The 9,065-nt window shown below is 36.6% G+C and overlaps 1 non-coding gene across 1 annotated transcript; it reads left to right on the top strand.

The window, feature by feature from the left end:
• The first annotated feature begins 3,596 nt into the window (after positions 1-3,596).
• Positions 3,597-3,759, top strand: LOC145271555 (U1 spliceosomal RNA). Its single transcript, XR_013865965.1, has one exon. It is a non-coding gene; the product is annotated as a U1 spliceosomal RNA (small nuclear RNA).
• The last annotated feature ends 5,306 nt before the right edge of the window (positions 3,760-9,065 follow it).

The following is a 9,065-nucleotide window of genomic DNA, read 5'->3' as shown; positions in this document are numbered from 1 at the left end:
AAAATAGGTGAAGGAACGGGTTGAAAATGGGGTTTAAAGTAATTTAGCCGGGCGGAGAGAGATTGAAAGATATTTATTGTTTATAAAATGGAAAGAAAAAGAAAAGGAAAAATAAGTTAATGAATTATACTTTACAGGTTTATTTTAATAGTGTGATGATATATATAATTAAATATAATAAATAAATTAGCATAAATATATGTATATATATATGTACATATATATATATATATGTGTGTGTGTGTGTGTGTATTTGTACGTCGGATGTATGTATATATATATATATATATATATATATATATATATATATATATATATATATATATATATATATATATATATATATATATATTGGAAAGAAGTGAACCATAGCGGAAATTCAGTCGACTAAAATAAGATGGAACGAGGTGGAGAAGGAAAAAAATGGGGGAAGTTACATGTAACAAATGTACAATTCAGTAAAATAAATAAGTCGATTAAAAACAAGATCGTTAAAATACACCCGAAGCGCTTTTCGTTCAGACTAACTTTGATAATCATTTAAAAAAATTTAATGGTGATCACCATTTGATTTTTATTTTTATTTTTTATTTTTAAAAAAATTTTTTTTCCTCTATTTCTTCCCTGATCTTTCTTATTATGTCTCGGCAGTCGTGTGAAAAGCATATCTTATTTTTCTTTTATTAATATTATTGGAATTTTCCCCTTTTCTTTTCTTTGTACATATTTGTGAATTATTCCATGGATGTCGGCCTTTTGGATTTTTTTGGACCATCTTCTAATAACGTGATGTCCTTGGATTTTACTTGTGCAAATGAAAATTCAATTAACTTTCTTGGAGTTATATTTTTGGATTTTACCGTCATTGGATTATTTACCTTTCACGTGTAATCGCATTTTTCTTCACCATATTCCCTCTGCTTCACGTTTTGTTACCAAGTAAGATCTTTGACTTTCTTGTAGTTTCATCAAATACTTTTGTATGCAAAATCCGATCCCGCATTTTGCTAATTTCTACCCTCTGATAAGAAGGAAAGTATTTCTTCGAAACTCCGCGGATTAAGGACTATCCACTTATCAAGTGTTTTCTTTTCAGATTAAATATGTTTTTTAAGTCTTTTTCAAAGGGTTTTTAACAAGTTTTATTAACTGTTTGCTCTTATCATAAGCTCTATCTCCTATTTGGTTTTATTGAGCTTTTACATCTGGTTGAGATTACTTTATAAATATTAATTCTTTAATATTTATAATATACTTTCGTTTTACCATCTTGGATCATTTTGGTAAATTTAATTGTAATTTTTAATTTATTATATATATATATATATATATATATATATATATATATATATACATATATATATATATATACATATATATATATATATATATATATACATATATATATATATATATATACATATATATATATATATATATATATACATATATATATATATATATACATATATATACATATATATATATATATATATATATATATATATATACATATATATATATATATATATATATATATATATATATATATATATATATATCCATTCAAGAGTAGATAACTCTAATGGGGTCATATCTCTTTATTTTTAGATATTACAATCTCTTGCACTCGTCTAGGCTTATTTATTGAATATTTTCTACCAAAAATGGCTGGAAAAATGGCTGGATTCTTCTATCTCACTGCTGATGCAATTTTAAAAATTCTTTTGACTCTCGAGTGTGTATTCATTGATATCTTATTTGCTTTTATATAAGTGATGCGGTTTTCTGCTGATTAACTGTTACTTCACAGTTACACTTTCTAAATGAAATTCTCTTGTTTTATTAAAGTAATTATTTTTCTTCTTCAAATTATTAACTGTGTCGGATATATACTCGAGACCCAAACAATAAAAATAATACGCTGTTGTCATAGCCGAAGTTATTAATGCCTGTCGGTGGTTAGTATATAAGTGCGATATAAAAACAGTGCACATGAGACAAAAAATTATACTTACCTTGTACCGCTGGAGGAGCGGCTACATCTGTCGAGGGGGGAAGTTCTCTCGCTGTGGAGTTGGGCGCCTGCCAGTAGCTATATTAACAACGCTGAATTTTCGCTTACGTGGAGGCTAGTCCGAGACGCGCTGCCACTCTTTGGCAAACTAGCCAGGGACGATCATGATAGGGATTATTACTATCCCCCGTGCCCACGCTGCAATGATGAAGAGGAGGAGGAGACGAGAGAACACGCGTTCTTTCTTTGCAGCGGGGTGCGGAGTCTCTGGGAGTATGTCGAAGGGGTAACGGCTCGCATCGACCCCGAGCAGTCGGTGCCACTTGATTTAGCATACGTAGTCGATAATGTGGATCCGCCGTTTGACAGGGAGAAACGGTTGGGGTTTCTAGCTATCCTAGCGGTGGCTAGGTTAGTGACGTGGGTTTCACGTCTGGACATTGTCTATAGGGGGCAGTCCGTTTCTGATCACGATCTGGTTGTTCGTTTTAAGCATCAACTTAAAACGAAAATCAGATGTGATTGGAAAAGATTGCCCCACATCGACTTTGATAGGAGATGGGTGCACAACACTAGTTTGTGCATCCGACGAGGCGCTAGATTTAAGTTCGTGTTTCCACCCTAGTGGTATTGGTCCTAGGGTGCTGAGGTTTCTTTTTTCTCGGAACCCAGCCCAATCAAGACAAGTAATATAAGGTTTACCTTATAATATTGGGTAGTTTTAAGGCTAGATAGGTAGAAACCACCAAGAGTGGATAGCTTGTGCTTTTTATAGGGCCTAGATTAGGGTAGTATGCGTGTGGATCCTGTTCCCATAGCTTTTTATTTTTTGATAGATTGGCACTAGGAGAGCTTCCAAAGATGCCCAAAAGTCCACTTGTTTTATTTTGTCCCAGGCCTATTTTGCCCATTACGTACATTATCTTGGAAGACGCCATCCATCCCTATTATCCCCGGCCCTAATTTATTTTCCATACATATCCCTAGTTCCTCCACTCCCCTTTAGGGAACGACCTGCTTGCTTTCACCCTTTCCCCCCGGGGGAAGAGGACCGGAAGACAGTGGGCGTTTCATATGACAAACCAGCCGTTAGGTAGGGAGGGTCCCCTTACTAACCCGCCCCCATAGGCATTTTGTTAATTTGTTTTCTTTTTCTTTCTTTTTGGGTGTATTCTAGTTTGCCCCCCTCCCCATCATCTCACCCCCATTACAAAAAAAAAAAAAAAATTAAAACTCTTTAGTTTGTACATATTTTTCCCTTTTAGTTTTTGTATATAACGTTATATGTTTTTCTTCTTTTTATCACAGCATGAATGTCGCCTGCCATCCCGTAAGCTGGGGAGCTGTTATTTTAAGTAGGTCCGGGTAAGAATGTTAGGCGAAACAGTGTATGATAGAAACTCTAGTGCAGGTTTTATAATAAAGTACTTGCTATCTTACGCAAGTCTAGCTAAGGACTAGAAAAGACCCCTTTTTTCCCCACTCCCCCTTACTGGCTTTTGTGCCTAAGCTTCCTCGTACCCCAAATGAGGCCTTGGCAGTAGATAATGCCAAGGCCGGGGACGAGGGGCTAAATATCATACTTACCTTGTACCGAGGTTACGGCGATCAATAAGGTCGTTCCTCCAGAGTGAGACCCTTCCATTGCACTATGGTTGGGTTGACCTTTGCGATCGTCCCAAATGTGGACGATTCGGGTTCATTATTTCTAAGTGTGGGGTCTGCGTACGCGCTCACCCCGATAATTCAATCAATATCAGATATCCTTCTACTCATAAGTAAACAACCTAATTCTGGTCCGTAGGTCTACAACTCTCACCGATGTTGTACAAAAGCCTCTTAGTTTCCCTTTTCTCCAATCGCCCATTTCTGTACGCGCCACAAAACAAGCGATTTTTCCAGATCAGTCTACTTCTATTCCAACGTTCTGATTGTAACTAATCTGCATGTCCATATCAGTAACGTTTGCATTGAACATAATCTTTTCTGTTATATAAAAATCATTGATTTGATTTAAGTAAATAGGACAGTCTCTGGAGTGATTGTTGCAAGTAAAAACTTTAGCTATGGATAAGCCTTTAACAAATAAATAAGTACACAGCCTCTCCTCCATTTTTTGAGTGGGATTTGTGCCTAATTATTGGTTTTTTGTTTAACATTTACAGTGGCGGCTCGTGCATGGAGCTGTAGGACTGCAGACCCCCAAATTATTTCTATACAATATTAATGATAAAATTAAAAATAATACGTTTTTTTTTATTATTATTTTATTTTTCTATGTGTACATTATAAAATCATTAAGTTTAATGTCGGTATGTCCAAATTCATGTAAAAACAAAAATAAAACTTGCTTGGAGCTGTGAAATTCACAGTCACACTTTCTTAATGAAATTCTCTTGTTTTATTAAAATAATTATTTTTCTTATTTTATTTAATGATAGCGTTTTCTCGTCATAAATGTTTATTATATCTACCAAGTGGATCTTAAGGATAGCATACTCAACCATTTTATATTTCTTTCAGACCCGCACCCCCTCAATTTTTGTTTTGTTTTTTTTTGTGTTTTTTTTCATTTTATGTTGAATTTACTTATAACGGCACTAGTTGAATTTCAGAAGCCCCCCCCTCGCTGTTCTCTTATATCGCAATTTCTTAAACGCCACTCGCAAAAATTCGGAAAGTGATCACGTTTTGTTTTAACGGTTAATGTAAAAAAAAAGTCTTTTGGGACGCTGATATTAAAATTAAGTCTTTTCAAATCAGTTTGCTTTCTGAATACGAATGCGTGTTCGAGATAATTTTTTTTTTTTATTTCTAATATTAATAACTACATTCTATTTCAGTACTTAATTTATATTTTTATCTCCTGATTGTTTTATTCAATGATTGCGTTTTCTCGTCATAAATGTTTATTATATCTACCATGTTGATTGCATGAACGGATTAGGAAATTGTATTCATTGTTAAATCGTGAGAGGCGAATCTATCACCATACGTTCCCTTTAAAAACACGCCAGTTGGACTTTTATTAAGTACAATACTTAATAGATTTTTTTAAAAGGAGAGTAGAGAACGTTTTGTGGAAGCGTTGTCGGCAGCTCCCGTTATTCTCGCTTCTCTTTATTTGTCACTCAGTCCTCATTTTTTAATGAGTGATTTTTCTGACAAAGGGAGAAGAAAAAGCTGTATTTTAGGTTGGCAGTATTTTGCGTGAACAGTCGGCAGAGAGTGTGGAAATTGTCTGTTCTATGTCTATCCTTGTAGCCATGTCACTAGTAAGGGTGCTGGAGGTAAACGTTTTATCTGGCCTGACGTTATCCGCCTGATAGTCAGGGACCCGAACCTTGCAAATCTGACGACCTAGTCCACAAACTCCAAAATTCCATCATGACAAGTTTCAATAAAAATACACGATTAAACCCGGATCTGAAACTTCCAACGTAGATTCCCACTACTATGTATCCTTCTCCAACATCAGGGGTCTACGTTCTAACCTTCCAGAGGTTGAAGCCCAATTACAGGAGACTAAACTAGACCTTTTCTTTTTAAGTGAAACTGGAATTGGATAGAATATTTCCTTAAATGAGTTCGTAATTAAAGGATACTCTAACCTAACTTCCAAAACTGACCCCCAAGATCGTCATGGGCATGGAATATGTGCCTATATAAAAGATGGCTTTCCATGTGGTGGGGACATCTCCAGAGAAGATCCTAACTTACCCTATATGTGCTTCCGATTAGCACTAGCTCACACTACGGCATTTATATTTACTCTCTATCGCCCCCATAACAGCGGAGTTACTATCTTTAAAAGCATATCTGAGAAAATTGACCAAGTTCTATCAGCATATTCTTCAGCTAACATTCACGTATGTGGAGACTTCAATGTTCACAATGTGGAATGGTTGACCCACTCAAACAAGACCGATGATGAGGGGAGATTCTGTCATGATTTCTCCATTGCTTATGACCTCACTCAGATTGTTCACGAACCCACCCGTGTGTCCGACAATGACGGCCAGTATGCAAGTCTCCTAGAGCTTTTTCTCACAACTTGCCCTGAACTATGTTCAGTTTCCGTTCTGTCTCCTCTTGGATCTTCCGACCACTCAGTTGTATCAATTAAGATAAAAATGAAATGTAATAAGTCCTCAGACGTACCTCTCTATCGTACAGTATATCGATACACTATGGCTGACTGGGATAGTTTCCGTACATTTATATCGGATCTTCCTCTGCGTTCCATGTTTAAAAAGGATGTGTCGTCTATAGTATCAGACCTGACAGAATGGTTAATTGTAGTATAGACAATTTCATACCCTCGAAAAAGTTTCAGCAAAAACCTAACAGTCAGCCATGGTTTTCTTCAGAATGTGCTGCTGCTATTGCGCACAGAAATCACTTTTTCCACTGCTTCCAACGTAATAGATGTATGGAAACTAAAGCCGCTTTCAGGACTGCCAGCAACCATTGTAAGAAAGTAATAAAGAACGCAAGAGAGCTGTATGCTCAATCCGTCAAGTCCAAAGTAGCTGAGCAGCGGCTTGGTTCCCACCAGTTTAGGCAAATTGCAAACAGAATCTTGAACAGAAGCGTGTGCCCCATCCCAACTATTATCAATGGACCTGAGTTAATCTCGTCAGCATCAGACAAAGCCAAACTCTTTGCCAAGAACTTGGCAGCCAATTCTACCCTTTTCGACATAGGCCGCCAACCACAATATTTCCCCCGTATCAGAAAACTATGTGATATACAAATATCTGTATGTGATGTTGCCAAGCTAATCATGAACCTTGATTCCAGTAAAGCAACTGCCCCTGACAATATTCCAATTATAGTACTCAAAAAACTTCAACAAGAACTAGCACCCATACTTACAAAACTGTTTAAACATTGTCTTAAGGAGAATTTCTTCCCATCACCCTGGAAAATCTCATCAGTATGCCCTGTATTTAAGAATTCAGGTGATCGATAATCCCCCTCTCAGTACAGGTCAATAAGTCTCCTGTGCGTCATGAGTAAGTTGCTGGAATCTGTGTTAAACACAGAAGTAATCAACTATCTCAGCAAAAATAACCTTCTTAGTTACACACAATATGGTTTCTGTTCTGCTAGGTCTACAGCAGATGTGCTTACAGTTATATCTCATAGGATTAGCGAATCTCTCGACAGAGGCAACCTTTCTAGGGCAATTGCTCTTGACATATCAAAGGCCTTTGATAGGGTATGACATAAAGGTTTACTTCACAAGATCTCCAGCTATGGTATAGCTGGAAAAGTCTTCTCAATTATTAAATCATTTCTTTCTGATAGGTTCATAAGAGTAGTAGTTGATGGGCAAAAATCAGAAGCTCACAGTATAAATGCTTGAGTCCCTCAGGGGTCGATCCTGGGCCCAACTCTTTTCCTGATCTACATTAATGATCTTCCAAATCACATCCTTACATCATTCGTAGACATTTTTGCTGATGACACTACCATCTATGGTAGCACATCTAAGACAGTAAACGACCAAGTTCTCTCCGATTCTCTCTCCTCTGATCTTGATCACGTTGTACAATGGGGAAAGGAGTGGCTGGTTACTTTTAATGCATCTAAAACCAAGCATCTATCTTTACATCATCAACGTTCTGATCCCCATTTGGCATCAATTAAAATGAATGGCTCTCGTCTTGAGGAGGCCTCAAGTTTTGACAGGCTTCTGGGCTGACCTTTACTCCTGATCTTAAATGGAATACGTACATCAAATCTGTTGCCAAGGCCGCTGGAAAAATGGTCGGATCCTTCTATCGATCCAGTAGATATCTCACTGCTGATGCAATTCTCTATCTATTTAAGAGCCAGATACGTTCAAGGATGGAGTACTGTTGCCACATATGGGCAGGAGCTGCTAGAAAAGACTTGTCCTGCCTTGATAGGGTTCAAAATAGACTTCGTGGCCTGGTGGGAGATGTCCTCTTCTCTTCGCTGCAACCTCTGTCTCACAGAAGAGATGTTGCGAGTTTGTCTCTGCGTAATCGTTATTTTCATGGAAAGTGTTCGACTGAGCTTCAATATATGGTTCCCCCTCCCCAAACTTTCACAAGAAACACTAGACTAGCTGAAAACATTATCAATAATTTCCCCACTCTTTATCTGTACCTAAACCTAAATATAGATTCCATGATCAAAGCTTCTTTCTTAGAACTGCACGCCTGTGGAATTGTCTTCCGTTTTCCTGCTTTCCAGCTTTCTATAATATGGTTGTCTTCAAGTCCAACGTGAACAAATTTCTGATGAGCCATTCCACTTAAATTAACAAATTTACCGAACTTCCATTACTATCGATTACTATATTGTCCTTTTGACTACTCTACACTCTTTAACCCTGATCCTTGAGTGGCCTATCGGCCTTGATAAGTGGTGACGTTTATGTAAAGAAAAGTCATACATTTTATTAAACCGTTAATTTTCTGTTTCTTGTTTTCTTTCTTTTGTGTCAACTGTTGTGATCCTACTTTCTATTTCCTATTTCTTCTCTCTTATATATTAAACTGAGCTGCATCTCCTGTTCCCCAGCCGTCTTAGCACTGAAGAGAAATTGTTTGATCTGAACAATTTGTTTTATGCAAAAATCCAGCCAATTCCGGAGCTTCCGTTTCCAATATGTTGTCCTGTTTTACATTAATGACGTCCATTCTTTTGGAATTGAGAGTTTCATAATTTAGAGCCTTGCAGCTTAAGATATTATCTTGTTAAGCTTCAGAAGGAAGTTGTTTTATGTGACAACTCTCTGAATAGTAACAGTAACTATTTTTTTTTATTTCTGTCCTTGTAATTCACGTAGTTTTGACATTTGACAACGAAGCTCTCCCCTACATCTCCATACTCTGGAATAACTGACCATTTGACTCCGGCAATTTCTAAGGATATTTTCTATTTGTGTGCAATAGCTTATTCGTTGATAGTGGAGGGGGAGAACAAAATTCCATTGAGTGAAGATGGAGGAGTTTTACATTATTGGCAGCTAATGAATAAGCACATATAAAGATTTACATTATTAGTTGCT

Source organism: Euprymna scolopes, chromosome 46 (genome assembly GCF_053919585.1).
Source record: "Euprymna scolopes isolate OS-2025 chromosome 46, ASM5391958v1, whole genome shotgun sequence".
NCBI classification, from domain to species: Eukaryota; Metazoa; Mollusca; class Cephalopoda; order Sepiida; family Sepiolidae; genus Euprymna; species Euprymna scolopes.
Note: the sequence above shows the minus strand (reverse complement) of the source record. Positions and strands in the feature narration are given on the sequence as shown.